The sequence below is a fragment of the Staurois parvus genome, unplaced genomic scaffold (assembly GCF_062004578.1).
Source record: "Staurois parvus isolate SC_StPar_1 unplaced genomic scaffold, SC_StPar_1.0 ptg000184l, whole genome shotgun sequence".
In the NCBI taxonomy this organism is placed as follows: Eukaryota; Metazoa; Chordata; class Amphibia; order Anura; family Ranidae; genus Staurois; species Staurois parvus.
The window spans coordinates 4,247,464-4,265,331 of record NW_028317980.1 but is presented as its reverse complement, the minus strand read 5'-3'; the positions used below and the strand labels follow the sequence as shown (position 1 = coordinate 4,265,331).

Here is a 17,868-nt window from a genome sequence, read left to right as displayed (position 1 = left end):
CGATTTCTGGTGGTTTTCATGACCCTTACAGCATAGCAGCGGGTATGTTGGCAGTTTCTGCGTGGATGTTGGCCTTCAGGTCTTGTAGGGTCCTTGGACGCTTTACATAAACGTGGGGTTTCAAAAAACCCCACAAAAAATGACAGATATGAGTACCGGCCCCCGTTGCTGGTACCATGTGACCTGCTGTGACCAATCACAGCAGGTCACATGACAGTTGTATACAATGGATGGCTTCATTCATGCCATCCATTGTATACTACTGCCTAGCTGTGAATGGTCACAGCTAATCACATGCACATGTCATGTGATTAGCTGTGACCAAATCACAGCTAAGCACAAAAAAAAAAAAAAAACCTGAATGAATCGATTTCATTCAGGTAAATGCTTGCTTATAGCAAAGTAATTCTTTGCTATGAGCAAATTGTGTAAAAAAAAAAAAATACTGATCACTTCCCCAAAAGTAGTGCAATGTTACTATGGTAACATTGTACTACTTTGGTCATAGTAAAATATGAAAAAAAATCTTTAAAAAAAATTAAAAAAATTTAATAAAAAATTAAAAATAATAAAAAAATAAAATAAATAAATATATATATATATTTTTTTCATACTGTCACCAGTCAGTGTCCCTGTTCACCGCCATGTCAGTTATATGATGATGCTGTACTGCACTGGTGACAGTATGTAAAAAAAAAATAGTGAAAATAATTTTTAAAATTTTTTCATTTTCCGAAAAATTATGAAAAAAATAATACAACTTCAAAAAACTCGCCATGCCTCTTATGAAGTACGTCGGACTGTCTACTCTGCAAAAAGGGGTCATTTGGGGATATCTGTACTATTCTGACATTCTTGGACCTCAAGAAATTAGATTGGCTGTCAGTACTTCAGGATTGATCAATATTCAGATATACACCATAGTTTGTGAACTCTATAAATTTCCTACAAACTAAAAAATACATCCTAATTTGGGTTATTTTCACCAAAGACATGTAGCAGAATACATCTCGGCCTAAATTTATGAAGAACAATTATTTATTTGTAAACTTTTATAACAGAAACAAAGAAAAACTTGTTTTTTTTTTTTAATTTTTGGTCTTTTTTTGTTAATTTAGCAAAAAATAAAAACCCCAGCGGTGATTAAATACCACCAAAAGAAAGCTCTAGTTGTGTGAAGAAAATGATAAAATTTTAGTTTGGGTACAGTGTTGTATGACCGCGCAATTGTCATTCAAAGTGTGAGAGCGCTGAAACCTGAAAAATGGCCTGGGCAGGAAGGTGTAAAATTGTCCGGTATTGAAATGGTTAATATTATTATACAGGATTTATACATCGCCAACAGTTTGCTCAGCGCTTTACAATTCATACCAGAGCCATCCTTTATTCCACAGTGGGATTGGGTGGATATTTGAAGATGAACACTATCTGTGCAAAGGAGGTGAATACTTCTGCTCATCGTCTGAATTTCAAATCTCTCTATATTTCGAATACAGAGGAAATAATTAGCGTGCCGCGCATGCTGCTTCTTATATGGGCACAACATGTTCTGTTTTCTGGCACTGCTGATGAACAGAGCACCTTGGGTGACGTGACACCCTCTGGGGAGGCCAGGTTTCAAAGCAAACAAACCCACCAACAACTTAATTACCTACTTATTGCCAAAGTCCGAAACTGTTTAATATTCACTTTGTGCGGATGCCGTTGTCTGATCATTAATCATGTTTAGTTGCACCTGCAATTATTTTTTTCATATCTTTAATATGCCAATTTTATTGCCAAGACGTCTCTCAGGAGGTTTGTAAGTGATTAAGCCGTGTTAATTGTTGCATGAATTTTCAGATTGTTTCAAAGTCAGCGTGATCAAAGCAGAAAACAAGGTTATTATTTTTTTTTTCCCCCCACCGATTGAGTTGTAATATGTTTGCAAAACCTTGAAAACGCCATGTTACAGTTTGAAGGCATTCCCGCAAGCTTCGGAGCACTCAGAGACGGCATGGTTTGGAAGTTTATTTCTTATGGAGCCAAAAGGAGTGTTTATTAATGAGCCTGTGGTCATTTGGAAGCCCAGCTCATTAACCACCTGCCCTCCTGGGGATTTACCCCCCCCCCTTCCTGGCCAGGCCATTGTTTTGCGTTACTTTAACTGACAATTGCGCGGTTATGCAACGCTGCATCCAAATTAAATTTGCGTCCTCTCTTTCCCACAAATTGAGCTTTCTTTCGGTGGTATTTGATCACCTGTGCGTTTTTATTGTTTGTACTATAAAAAAAAAGACTGATAATTTTGAGAAAAAACTATATTTTTTTATTATTTGCTATTAAACACATCCAGTAAGAAAAATTTTGTTGTAAATTTAGGCCAAAATGTATAATACGTGTATATTAATTGGTTTATGTGAAAGTTATAGCATTTACAAATGGCGGTATATATACTGGGATTTTTTTTTTCTATTATTTTACTAGTAATGCAGGCGATCAGCAACTTATAACGGGACTGCGGCTGGCATTCTGACACTGGGGGGGGACTCATTTCGTGTCAATGACATGCCCTTTTTTTTTTTTTTTTAAATTTAGAGAAGAAAACAGACCAAAGGAAAAAGTACAATACAAAGCTTAAAGTGACAGTACACCAACCAAATAAACAAAAATAATGAAAAAAACCTAAATACAAAGAGCCAAGAATTAAATTAAACTCTAAATACACCCCCCAAAAAACACTCCAGAAGCAATTTATAAATAAAGAAATAAAATAACTTGCGGATTAATGTTAGAAATTGAGAGTTTCTGTTTCAATAACATTTTAGCAACGGTGAAATATGTAATTTTGCATCAGAATCAAATTTTGCAATATTTAGTCTGCTCATTCCTAGTGTAAAATAGACATGCGCATGCCACAAATTTTCTTTTAGTTTCGGATACATTTGTTCATTGAAGAATTTTGTTTCATCATACTCGTTATGTTGACCCAATTCGTTTTCTAAATTTGTTTTGTTGGTCTAGGTGGATTTGAAAAATTTTGCAGTTTTTACAGAAGATTGCTATATTGCTATCGGACAGATATTAATCAGACAGATTTGATATTTTCTGATTATAGTCCATCCCACCAAGAGAAATGGCATGAGCTGATTGGACAACTTCAGATCTATTAGTTTTCCAAATCCAAATTATCAAATGAATTTTAAAATTGAATTAATTTCCCCATGGGTTCAAACTACTATCGCATCGTGTGATAGCTTCCAAATGAAACAAATGCATTCATTTTGTTATACTTTTTTTTTTGATTCATTGTCATTCATTTCTGTGTCCATTCAGAGATTTGCATGTATCCAAATCTCCAAAAATGAAATTTTCTTTCGAAAAATGAATCAAAATGAAAAGAATTGCACATGTCTAGTGTTAAGACATATGCACTAGGATAAGGCTTGGTGATGTTTTCAGGCATGTTCTAACAAGCATAGCTGGGATCCAACAAAGGCAAAAATGTAGGAAAATAATAGATACAGTATCAATTATTAAAAAAAATGGCTGTATACAACATGCTTTCAACATCTCCAACTTCTCATATTGACTGCAGTATAGCCCTGGCCAAAAGTTTGGAGAATTACACAAATATTAATTTTCACAAAGTCTGCTGCTTCAGTATTTTTAGATCTTTTTGTCAAATGTTACTAATTACAAGCATTCCATAAGTGTCAAAGGCTTTTATTGACAATTACATTAAGTTAATGCAAAGAGTCGGTATTTGCAGTCTTGACCCTTCTTTTTCAAGACCTCTGCAATTCGTCCTGATATGCTGTCAATCAACTTCTGGGCCACATGCTGACTGAAGGCAGTCCATTCTTACATAATCAATTTGTCAGGATTTGTGTGGTTTTTTGTTCCTCCTCTTGAGAATTGACTACAAGTTATCAATGAGATTAAAGTCTGGGGAGTTTCCTGGCCATGGAGCCAAAATCTCAATGTTTTGTTCCCCAAGCCAATTAGTTATCAATTTTGCTTTATGGCAAGGTGCTCCATCATGCTGGAAAAGGCATTGTTTGTCAGCAAACTGTTCTTGGATAGTTGGGAGAAGTCGGAGGATGTTTTTGGACCAGGGGCGGACTGACCATTTGGAAACTCGGGCACTGCCCGAGGGCCCGGGGTCAGTAAGGGGCCCCATGAGATGCCCCTGGTACCTTTTTCATAGGCTTTTTTGAGTTTGGGCAAGGACACAGGAGCCCCATGATCCCCTATTGCCCAGGGGCCCCATGAGTTGTCAGCCCACCCCTGTTTGGACCATTCTTTATTCATGGCTGTGTTCTTAATCAAAATTGTGAGTGAGCCCACTCCCTTGGCTGAGAAGCAACCCCACGCATCAATGGTCTCAGGATGCTTTACTGTTGGCATGACACAGAATTGATGGTAGAGCTCACCTTTTCTTCTCTGGGCAAGATTTTGCCCGGATGACCCAAACAATTGGAAGGGGGATTCATCAGAAATAATGACTTTACCCCAGTCTTCAGCAGTCCAATCCCTGTACCTTTTGTAGAATATCAGTCTGTCCCTGATGTTTTTTCCTGGAGAGGAGTGGCTTCTTTGCTGCCCTTCTTAACACCAGGCCATCCTCCAAAGGTCTTCGCTTCACTGTATGTGCAGATGCACTCATACCTGCCTGCTGCCATTCCTGAGCAAGCTCTGCACCGGTGGTGCCCCAATCCCGCAGCTGAATCAACTTTAGGGGATGGTCCTGGAGTGGCGCTTGTTGGACTTTCTTGGGTGCCTTGAAGCCTTCTTCACAACAATTGAACCTCTATGCTTGAAGTTCTTGCTGATCCAATAAATGGTTGATTTAGGTGAAATCTTATTAGCAGCAATATCCTTGCCTGTGATGACTGCATGTGTTCCTTGCAGGTAAATTAATATTTGTGTCATTCTCAAAACATTTGGCCAGGGCTGTATGTGGAATTAGCTGGGAATCTTGAACCAACAAGATCAAGAACCAAGTTTGTGACTCAACATGGTGGCATCTATGAGAATCGTCTATTTTGGATATTTTGTCCCTTTAACCTCCCTAGCGGTATGATTATTTTAGATTTTTGGTGCTGAAAGCGTTACCATTATTTTGCATGGAAATTTGGCGTTTTATATTGTAGGCTGTAATTCTTTGGAATAACTCACTGAAATCTGTCCGAACAAGAGTCTAGTAAACATCCCGGGTATGATAAAACTTGAAACACGAAATCATCAATTATAATTTTAATAAATAATCATAAAAAATAATAATATAATAATAAATTTAATTCAATAATATGATCAAACCAAATACACTGAAATCTGAAATAGAGCGCCAAGTTCACACATCGCTGATCTTAGTCGCAAAATCGTTTTCAGTGTCTGATGACGAATTTCCCCCACGAATCATTATCACTCAATTGTGCAAGTGGTTCTGATTTACTATCGCTGTTCTCTAGCTGGTCTAAAACCGATTTTGACCTAAAGGGACGCTTTTTGGACGCCATGGACGTTTCTCAGTTTCCAGGTAGAAAGAACAGTAAAAATGCAGGCAGGGGACAGGACAAAGCACTCGGGACAAAATGTATGTGAAATGGTTTGATACAGGAATGTGATTTTTGTGAATGTCACTTTTTGTCATTTTCAAATTTCCTGCCGTTCCGTCCCCCGTACGTCCCGACGTCGCAGGGAACGGAACCCAGATGACAGATGCCGGCATCCGCTGGATTACATTGCAGGGAACACTGCAGGAGGGACATCGCGGGAGCGCAGGACAAGGTAAGTGATCGAGGGATCGCGGAGCAGCGCCGCATAGTATTCAAGAGTGTAGCTCGGTGTTACCGCTTGTGGTACTGAAACTTTACCCCGAGCTACACTCGGGAATATCGCCAGGGAGGCTACGGAAATATAAAGCATTGCTACGTTAGATCTGGATTCCAGATAATATACATTTCCAAGGCATTGCTGTTTACCCTTCAGTGGAAGTCAGAGTTGATTATTAGTTTGACCGAACTAGATGTTTCTTTCTTTAACCTTTTTTTTCTATATATATATATTTTTTTTTTCTGTTCCATTCCCAATTATTATGTTGGAGCCAAGAAACCAAAACAAAGAGGAGAGAAAATCAATAGAAACAAAGTAGAGTGATGTATACAGAGAACAGAGGGGTGCCCAGAGCCCAGACTGGATACAGCGAAGGTAAGGTAAACAGAATTATTTTAACATCAATTCAACAGAGATCCATTTCTTTTCAGTAGATTAATGTGCATCTCAAACATACTGCAGCAAGAGTGTAGAAATACCACAGGCGATGTACCGCGAGTTGTAGACCAAGCCAGGACTGGCTGCCCAGCTCCAATACAGGCACATTTCTCCATGTTTTAACCCTTTAAACCTCTTGTTGACTGTTTAACCCTTTGAGGACCATAAGATTACGGAATGCCAAAAGAATCAATTTTTTTTTTTAAAGTTCGTACACTTCAGTTGCTGTAACTAAGCCATTTCATGAAATAATTGGCAAAACACTAGATCCATTTGTTGATAAGAACTAATATTTTGACTCAAACCAAAAAAAAAAGTATTTTAAGTTCTTAATCAGATGATACAGGCAATTAAAAACATGGGACAAATATGTCCCTTGGTCCTCAAAGGGTTAACGCACATGTGGGGCAGCAGAGCAGGCAGACCTTATAGTCATATTAAATCCTCAGTTTCTTAAATACTTTCAGCAGCTGATTTATTTACCTAGTATGGAGCTTCTTCATCTTTTACCTTCCCTAGCGGTCTGATTACGTCCATATTTCTGTGCTCAAAGCGGTACTTTTTTTGCATTGAAATATGTCTTTTTTTTTTATTGTAGGCTGTAATTTTTAGAAATAACTCACTGAAATCTGTCCGAACAAGATTACAAGAAGTAAACATCCCGGGTATGATAAAACTTGAAACACGAAATTATAAATTATAATTTAATAAATAATTATAAAAAATAATAATATAATAATAATAAATTTAATTCAATAATATAATCAAACCAAAAACACTGAAATTTGAAATATAGCGCCAAGTTCGCACATCGCTGAGCTTAGTTGCAAAATTGTTTTCAGTGTCTGATGAGGAATTTCCCCCACGAATCATTATCACTCAATTCTGCAAGTGGTTTTGATTTACTATCGCTGTTCTCTAGCCGGTCTAAAACCGCTTTTGACCTAAAGGGACGCTTTTTGGACGCCATGGACGTTTCTCAGTTTCCAGGCAGAAAGAACAGTAAAAATGCAGGCAGGGCGCAGGACAAAGCACTCGGGACAAAATGTATGTGAAATGGTTTGATACAGTAATGTTATACTATGTGATTTTAGTGTATTTAGTGAATATCAGTTTTTGACATTTTTAAATTTCCCTCCGTTTCTGTCCCCATGCGTCCTGCCGTCGCAGGGAACTGAACCCGAAGACGGATGCCGGCATCGGCCGGAGGACATTGCCTGGGACACTGCGGGAGGGACATTGCGGGAGCGCAGGACAAGGTAAGTGAAGAAGAGATCCCGGAGCAACGCTGCAGGGTATTCCCAAGTGTAGCTCAGGGTTACCGCTTTTGGTGCTGAAAATTTACCCCAAGCTACACTCGGGAATACCGCCAGGGGGGTTAATCCTTTCCTATTTCCTTGTTGAAACTGGTGCCCTGACCGCTGCTGCAGGTATTCTATTTCAGGTTGGACCATTTCTCTTGCAGCATCCCATGGAGCCACCCTTGTATGCAGGTGTAAGAGGGGCTTTGTGGTTGGCTAATTTTGGCGCCCAAGCACAAGGCCCTACCCCCATTCCAGCCCTGCTAGAACACTGTCCCTCCTGCTAAGGACACACCCTCTTGTGCCCTGCTCCTTGCCATACGCCTCCTTACAACACTCCCAGTCATAGACCTTTTTATCTCGAAGAAGAAATGTCCACACAATAAATACATTTACTGCAACTTTAATGTTTAGGGAGTGGTACTACAGTCACATCACAGGGACATACATTCCAGAGTGATACAGTCAATCACATATAGTGGATGATGCGCTGTAGTCGCAGGTGAAAGCAGCACCTCAACAGCTATCGCCCCACAGTTTCGTGTCTGCCCAGGGTTATCAGTACTCTCATGACTGTGTACTCTGTAGACACCTCCTAGCTGGGTACATCTCTCCCGTGAACCCTCCAGGGAAGCAGCCTCACACAGGGATCTCCAGCCTAGCCTAAAAGGCCTTTTGCATCCCACTCTTGACCCCACCTCCATAAAAGGACAGAATGACTACAGCCGACTTCTCTTATCTACAAGTGAGGGCTCTACCTAAAAGGGCCCTAACACCTCCTTTCACTATCTGTTGTACCAGGCACTATTCTTGTACAGAGTAACCTAGTGGCTAAGTGGCTAACTGCACCTGCCTACATAGAGACTAGAGTTGTGCCTCTGTACACTGTGTGCATTAACAGAAACACACCACTCTGTTGAATGGCAAGGCACTCCCCTGTATCTTCCTCCCCTTCCCCCTTCACTACTCCAAGCAGACATGCTGGAGGCAGCACTGTCCAATGTTAACTCTTTCCTGTGAGGACTGGAAGTTCTGGGAAGCAGCACTGAAAGAACAAGAGCAAGCGGCATGGAAAGCTTTAAATTGCAAGTGCTGGGTTAAGAATTGTAAAAAATTGTTTATTGGTGGTCAATGAACTGAGGATTTTAATACTATTTTAACCCTCACTGCATGCTCCCAGCATTCTGACTGCACTGTCGCCGACAGCTCCCTGGTTTCTCTTTACATTGAGGAGCATGTGGGAGGAGATCCCTATCATGTTACTGCTGTGACAGCCAATCACAGTGGTCACAATACCAAGAATTCCACCTCCCTTCATTCAGAATCTCTTAAAGGGCCAGAGGAGACGGCAGCAAAAGGTTAAAGGCAATGCAACTACAAAGAAAGATGAACATGCCTGTTACTGGACTGAAATCAGAAGAAATGGTGTCAACCCTGCCCTACTCAATCCCACCCCCTTCACTCATCTTCACAACATGGACAGTAATTGTTCTGTAGTCCAAGATAAGAACTAGAGAGGCCTAATTAGACTCTAGAACAGCAATGGGCAAACTACGGCCCGGCGGACCTTTTAATCCGGCCCGCGGAGCGTGATACTGTCAGGATGATCTGTCCCCCTCGATGTATCTGCGCATGTGCCGGAGATCGCCGATCGGCTGCTAATGCCTGAAACTGGCACATGCGCAGATACGTCGAGGGGGACAGATCCTCATAGGAGACAGATTTTCATGCTACACCGGAACTGCGAGAGGAACGCGCGGAGCAAAGGTAAGTGAATTGACACAGGGGGGGCTTGGGGACTTAATATGGGGGATGAATTAATATGGGGAATGAATTACTATAGGGGATGAATTACTATGGGGGATGAATTACTATATGGGGGATGAATTACTATGGGGGATGAATTACTATAGGGGATGAATTACTATGGGGGATGAATTACTATATGGGGAATGAATTACTATAGGGGATGAATTACTATGGGGGATGAATTACTATATGGGGGATGAATTACTATGGGGGATGAATTACTACGGGGGATGAATTACTATGGGGGATGAATTACTATAGGGGGGGTGAATTACTATATGGGGGATGAATTACTATGGGGGATAAATTACTATATGGGGGATGAATTACTATGGGGGATGAATTTCTATGGGGGATGAATTACTATGGGGGATGAATTACTATGGGGGATGAATTACTATATGGGGGATGAATTACTATGGGGGATGAATTACTATGGGGGATGAATTACTATAGGGGGGATCAATTACTATAGGGGATTAATTACTATATGGGGGATGAATTACTATGGGGGATGAATTACTATGGGGGATGAATTACTATATGGGGGATTAATTACTATAGGGGGGATGAATTACTATAGGGGGGATGAATTACTATAGGGGGGATGAATTACTATAGGGGGGATGAATTACTATATGGGGGATGAATTGCTATATGGGGGATGAATTACTATAGGGGGGATGAATTACTATATGGGGGGTGAATTACTATGGGGGATGAATTACTATGGGGGATGAATTACTATATGGGGGATGAATTACTATGGGGGATTAATTACTATATGGGGGATGAATTACTATGGGGGATGAATTACTATGGGGGATGAATTACTATATGGGGGATGAATTACTATGGGGGATGAATTACTATATGGGGGATTAATTACTATGGGGGATGAATTACTATATGGGGGATGAATTACTATATGGGGGATGAATTACTATGGGGGATGAATTACTATATGGGGGATGAATTACTATGGGGGATGAATTACTATATGGGGGATGAATTAGTATGGGGGATGAATTACTATGGGGGATGAATTACTATATGGGGGATGAATTACTATATGGGGGATTAATTACTATGCTTACTATGGGGGAATATTACTATACTTACTATGGATGACACATACACATCATTCATCTACTCTTGGTCCGGCCCCCGGGTCCAATATATGAACCCATTGCGGCCCTCAAGTCAAAAAGTTTGCCCACCCCTGCTCTAGAATGTCCACAGGATAAAATACAGCTTTGAAATGTTTTATTTATTTAATAGAATTAAAGTGTTACTAAACCTTGGACTCTGTATTCACTATATCTGGTCTCCCCGGACCCTGCATTCACTATATCCGGTCTCCCTGGACCCTGCATTCACTATATCTGGTCTCCCCGGACCCTGCATTCACTATATCCGGTCTCCCTGGACCCTGCATTCACTATATCTGGTCTCCCCAGACCCTGCATTCACTATATCTGGTCTCCCTGGACCCTGCATTCTCTATATCTGGTCTCCCCGGACCCTGCATTCACTATATCTGCTTTCCCCGGACCCTGTATTCACTATATCTGGTCTCCCCGGACCTTGCATTCAATATATCTGGTCTCCCAGGACCCTGCATTTACTATAGCTGGTCTCCCAGGACCCTGCATTCACTATATCTGCTCTCCCCGGACCCCGCATTCACTATATCTGGTCTCCCAGGGCCCTGTATTCACTATATCCAGTCTCCCCGGACCCTGCATTCACTATATCTGGTCTCCCAGGACCCTGCATTCACTATATCTGGTCTCCCCGGACCCTGCATTCACTATATCTGGTCTCCCCGGACCCTGCATTCACTATATCCACTCTCCCACAGTACACACAACATGGAAGTGCAGTTATTTTAGTAAATATAAACTGCTAAATACCTTTTCTCATCAGCAGTATATAGCAGTCTTGTGACCTCTATCAGTGTCCTGCAAAGCACTGGTTAAAGTTTGTAGGAGGAGTTTGCATTCTCCCCTGATTGCCCTATGAGGCTGCATGACCCTCTGTCTAGACCCTCTGATTGGCCCTGTGCTGATCATATGTAAAAAAAAAAAACTCTCTAGCAATACACACTAACCTGAGCACGTGCAGCTTGCCTCAGAGTTTATGTACTATCAGCAGATGGATTGGGGACAGTAGAAGGGGAGGATCCGAGCAACCAGGATCAAACAGCGTTTTTACACAACGCGGAGGATTAACCCCTTAGGTTCCACAGGGAGTATAACACGCATGCATTACTGCATCTACAGACTGATTTTACTGTTGTGGGCTCAGTAACACTTTAAAGGGAGCAAATAATAGAAGTTCAGGTTTACTTACACTTTAAGTGATGTTATTTTTTTCCTGACATATTTTTGACTGCTACTCTTGTCTACTATCCCTTTGAGTTACTTTCGTTCAACAAACGGTATATTTCTGTGCATCATAAAGATTTTGGAATTTTCCTAGAAGCCATTTCATCTGTACCCGCACCTGTTCTTTGTTCTCCATCCTATTTAACCTGTTTATTAATGATTTAGAAGCTAGAATGGAAAGCGGTAAATCAGAGTTGGCCGGTGACACATAATGATGTAGGGTTGTAAACGCAGAGAACAGTGGGCGGCATTTCAAAAAGCAGCGCGACTCAGCAATAAATGTGTCATCTGTGCTTTGGTGAAGAAAGGAATAAAAATGTTGAACAGTAACTTTTTACTGACTCTTTAAAGTTTTTCTGTTCCAGTTTGGGCAGATAATACTTTCCCATTCCATAAAATACAAGCAGATGCAAACGATCACTATGTAAAGTGTATCTAAATCCCAAACAATTTTTCTAGTATCGGGTGGAGTCAAGGCTGTTATTAGAAACCACAGGGCCCCATACAGCCAGTTCCAAGGCTGATCAGAAGAAGTGCCATCCTGATGATTGGCTCTTGTTGGTTGTTCAAGTGGAACCTGACAGTAAGGAATTCCAAGACTACACTAAGAAATTTAAAAAAGAAAAACTTACACTGGTCAAGATGGAGAGGATCAACTACCTATATCTGTCAAAAATCTTCCAGTCCAAAAAGGAGACAAATAAGAAAACCTCCCAGCCCGCCCCCCGCAAAAAAATCCCAACAGTTTACTATGCTTCAGTTATGAATGAACACAGCGAGTGATTGGTACTGATCACTCATTGTGTTCATTCAGGAAAGGAAATGTATGGTAAATGTAACATGCTTACCAGACCTTTCCCTTACTCTCCATCCTGAAGGATCCTATTGTGATTGGAACTGCCAGTGGGAAGCTGCAGCACTGCGGGGGTGAGGGCACACAGGTTGGACCTTGAAAGCATGGGGAAGCATATGGCTCACAGGGAGGATGGTGAGTGCAGCTGGGGGAATTACTGGAACCGATCCCCTGTATGGTTCCCTCTGCAGCAGCTGAAAGCCAGTGGGAGGGAGAAGAAGCTGGCTTTCAGTTGCTGAAGGGAAAGCCATACAGGGGATCAGTTCCAGTAATTGCCCCCAAACCGTGCTGACCACCCTCCCTGCCCATATCAAATTCACCCAGCTGCCTGGACCCCCTTGCTGGCGTGTGCCCCATACAGGAGGACTGGTGGTACCCCCTTACCCATGGCCCTGGGTGGACTATCCCACATGGAAGAAAAATATATTTGAAATACTACAATATTTTCCATATTCAACATATTTCAAAATATATTTCAATAAATATATATTTTTAAAAATATATTTGTAAAAATATATTTTTTAAGACTATGTTCTTTAGATTTTTTTAACATATAAAAAAGTCATTTTAACATAAATTTTTACATATATTTGTAAATGCATTTCAAAAATGTAGATTTGTATTTTTAAAGACATACAGTATATTTCAAATGTATTTTTAAAAATATTTTTCATATATTTTGTAATACAAAAACATTTCAACATGCAATATGTGTATATATATATATATATATATATATATGTGTGTGTGTGATTTTGCATTTCTGAGTTAGGGGGTGCACACGAGTCGCGTGTGCCCTACCCGCGGCCTTGGCTGTCAATCACCGGGTCCTGACTGCTGATTGCTCGCCTCCACCTAGTGATCGAGGAGCATTACAGACAGAGGAGAGAACTGAAAGTAAACAATACAGATCTCTCCCCTGTCAGCTCCTTCACACTGCTATGCATGGCTTTGGTAGGCCATGCAAAGCAGTGTGCTTACAGTGAAGCACACACACAGCACTTGGCCAATCACAATGCACTGTCAGAGCACAGTGCTTTGTGGGGTTCTGAGGGTGAACAGCCCGCCAAATGTCCTGACCATACCATAGGGCCACCTGATGTCAACCGGGTGACCCCACCCCCTTGTGACATTATCATGCACTGTGATTGGCCAAAGCACTATGCCTTGGCCAATCACAAAGCACTGTCAGAGCACAGTGCATAGTGGGATGCCGCAGGTGAACATCCAGCCAAATGTCCTTACCGTTCGTGTATTCGCGAACATCAAGCACAACATTAGTTCTGATATTGGACAGCCTTCTGGTTCCGGTATTCGTTGAGTTTTGGACCTGCATACTTTTGAGAAAAAGCAACTCTTTCAGGAATTTTCCGCCTACACATTCTCCTTTAAATATTTTGTTGTCCTGCATTACGGTTTTAATTTTGTTGAAAGGTAAAATGCGGCTTTAAGTTATTAGTTGTTGACTTAGCATATCAGCAGCTATATTGACTTTCTATCAAGCCTTTGTGGGCTTGTAGGGAAGCTTTAAAAGAGATTCTCAGCAACATACCTACACAGATAGATACAGTACATGGACCGTACACAGCAACATTTACCTATAAATAATTACTTTTAACACTGAATGACAGAAGCAAGATTGGATGACCCAGAATCCCTATCTACTGAGAACAGAGCCTGAAGTAGCAGACTCAGGGTGAACATTGTGTTTAGGTCAGCTCTAATCTCAGCCATTTCTAAGACTCTTGTTCTTTTATGACAGCGAAGGCTCTTGTATGTGTCACTGTCGAAGATTTTTTTGTTTACCGTGTCATTCACCTAACATGTGGCAGATCTCTTTGTGCAACTTGGAAATACCTTTGTTTCATTTAAGTTCAAGATCTACGCTTCAAGGGAAGTGACTTTGCAAGCCTGCAAGTTAAATTCTTAAAATATTCCGCAACAGTATACTTTTTTTTTATTATATCTTTTATTGGATTTTTTTTCCTTTACCCCCTTCCTGACCAGGGCAATTTTCAGCTTTCAGCGCTATCACACTTTGAATGACAATTGCGCGATCATGCAATACTGTACCCATATGAATTTTTTACCATTTTTTTGAGACAGATAAAGCTTTATTTTGGTGGTATTTATTCACCACTGGGATTTTTATTTTTTTACTATGTAAATGAAAAGTCCAAAAAGTTTGAAAAAAAGTGTTTTTTTTTATAAAATTTTGCAAATAAATAATATTTCATCATAAATCTTGGCCAAAATTTATTCCGTTATTTTTTTAGTAAAAAAAAAAAATCCAAATTCGTTTATAACCAAAAATTATAATTTTTAAACATTTTTTTTTACATTTTTATTTTTTTTTATATTATTATTTTGTATTTTTATTTTTATTTTTTTACATACTTTCACCCTAGCAGTAAAGTGTCACCATGGTGACACTGTACTACTTGTGGGGGGTGATGAAGATTTTTTTTTTTTTTTTTTTTTTTTTTTTTTACACTGATTGCTTTTACACCCATATAGGATGTAAAAGCAATCATTTCTCTTTCTCTCTGTCTGCATTCTTGCAGTCATTGAGAAGTACTGAGTGAGCTGTGATTGGTCACAGCTTGTCACATGGTACAAGGCTGTTGTGAATAGCCTTGTACCATGTGACCTCTGTGATCATTCACAGATTTCACACGTAGTAAGCAATGATGTCTCAAGTGACATCTTGCTTACTACTTTGCATGTGATCACTGATTCGCCAATCAGTGATCACATGATCAGGACCTCGTACAGAGGTCCCATCCGACGATCGGTGTTTCACTGTGTCCGGAGGGCATCGGATTGCGGTGCTGCGCGCTCCCAGGGAGCGCGCACAGCTAGAAAAGGCAGGTGCCGTTTATGAACGGCAACCCACCCCTGAACTTCCACCGCCCTGCCTTTTATAAACAGTAGGCGGACGGCAAGAGGTTAAAATACAAAAAAAGAAAAGGAATATCAAATGCATATAAGTTGGGGAAAAGAAAGCACATACAATAACAACATAAACAAGGTGCAGCGCTGAAAATACAAAGGAAATAGTCCGTGGTAGATATATAGTATTAAAGGTGATCCACTAATATATCCAGATCCCAGGATAGCCAATAAAAGCAGGTACCGATGGTAAAAATGCGCACTCACCAGACGCGCATGGATAATGCGCATATAAACAATATCCACTGGAATCCTTATGGTAGGCGAAGATGATGAAATTCCATCTATGGATCGTTCTGCCTGGAAAGATGTATTGCTAGGTCCAGAGGTCCCCTTAAGGATGGTAGTGTGCTCAGCCTGGATCCAGGGCTCCCTCCCTCTGGTGGTGGTGGATCAGAACTACAGGTATCCTGCAAGTTGATTTAGCTCCAAAAAGGAGCCAAAAAACAGGTGCCCATAGTGTAGTAGATTTGAAAAGTTTATTCTCAAAATGAAGATAAATACAGGGTAGCATAATGCTTCAGTGACTGTTTTAACAATGCAGAGAGTGCAGCAGTGATACTAACCCTTATTAAAAATGGCCGCCAGACTACCTCGTGGCTTCGGGCGGGTTATGACGTCATGCTCTGTCGGTTCCTCCTGAGGCCTTTCGTGCCCAAGCACATCATCAGAGGGGATACCAACATACAATAACAAGCTTCTCCCGTACATCCCAGTATACCGGTTCAGAAAAATTGTAGCTTTTTCCGCTATTAAGCTGTTTTTCAGCTCCAATTGCATGGTTGTGCCATGGCTGATGAGGTGTAAGTTAGCAGAATGATGTCATCACTTTGCTGCAGGCAGGAAGGAGCATTTCCCCAGTCTCCTATTAGGCCCCATTCACACTCAGAGTTGCAGGAACGCATGTTCTCTCACCGCAAGCGCATTGTGAGTTTGTAGCACGCGGGCTTGAAGGGGGCTTTACCTCTAGTGATCATACTGCAGCATTGCAACTTTGTAGCCAACCACAAGTTGTCAAGGTGGTGAATACAGCCAAGAACTGCACAGGCACCAGGATGAAAGGCGTCCAACATCAGCTAGCCCATTCCTCCCCAGACTTACTGCTTCTGGCCCACCCCTTTCATTCATTGGATTTCAGTATTTTCTATCATGGAGGTTAAACATCACATGTGGGTGTTGCCTAGGGTGATTTGCATGCAAATATAGCTTGCCTTCCTACATGGAAGAAAAATATATTTGAAATAGATTTTAAAAATATTCTTCCCAAATATATTGAGATATATTTGAAATGCTACAATTTTGGCCCTCACTATGGAGATCAGTGTCCTGCTGTTTCTCTGCCTCCTGCTGACATACCCCCTTAACTGGGAAGACTAGTGGGCTGCTGTTTCTCTGCCTCCTGCTGACATACCCCCTTAACTGGGAAGACCAGTGTGCTGCTGTTTCTCTGCCTCCTGCTGACATACCCCCTTAACTGGGAAGACCAGTGTGCTGCTGTTTCTCTGCCTCCTGCAGACATACCCCTTTATCTGGGAAGATCAGTGTATGGTGTTTATCTGCCTCCTGCTGACATGCCTCCTGCTCAGCTCCTCACTGTATATTTCTGTCTCCTCCAGTGGAATGCGGACAACCTAAGACAGGAAGTGTGTTACTTGAAGGATCACCAGATTAATATACAGGGAAAAGAGCTTGAAAAAATAAAGAAAATTAATGCAGCCCCCACATTTAAGGATCAGTAAGTTGCAATATATTAAATATTTATGGGGGGGGGGGGGTTAACACTGCTTTAACCTCCCTAGTGGTCTGATTATGTCCATATTTCTGTGCTCAAAGCGGTACATTTTTTTGCATGGAAATATGTATTTTTTTTATTGTAGGCCTATAAATTTTAGGAATAACTCACTGAAATCTGTCCGAACAAGAGTCTAGTAAACATCCCGAGTATGATAAAATTTTAAACACGAAATCATAAATTATAATTTAATAAATAATCATAAAAAATAATAATAAAATTAATTCAATAATATAATCAAACCAAAAACACTGAAATCTGAAATATATCGCCAAGTTCGCACATCGCTGAGCAAAGTCACAGAATCGTTTTCAATGTCTGAAGACGAATTTCCCCCACGAATCATTATCACTCAATTCTGCAAGTGGTTCTGATTTACTATCGCTGTTCTCTAGCCGGTCTAAAACCGATTTTGACCTAAAGGGACGCTTTTTGGATGCCATGGATGTTTCTCAGTTTCCAGGCAGAAAGAACAGTAAAAATGCCGGCAGGGCGCCAGACAAAGCACTCGGGACA

General features: G+C 40.7%; 1 protein-coding gene across 1 annotated transcript in view; it reads right to left on the bottom strand.

Moving 5' to 3' along the window:
- LOC149462147 (uncharacterized) overlaps positions 1-17,868 on the bottom strand; it is a 65,252-nt gene that overhangs the window by 19,613 nt on the left and 27,771 nt on the right. The gene's annotated exons all lie outside the window — the stretch shown is intronic.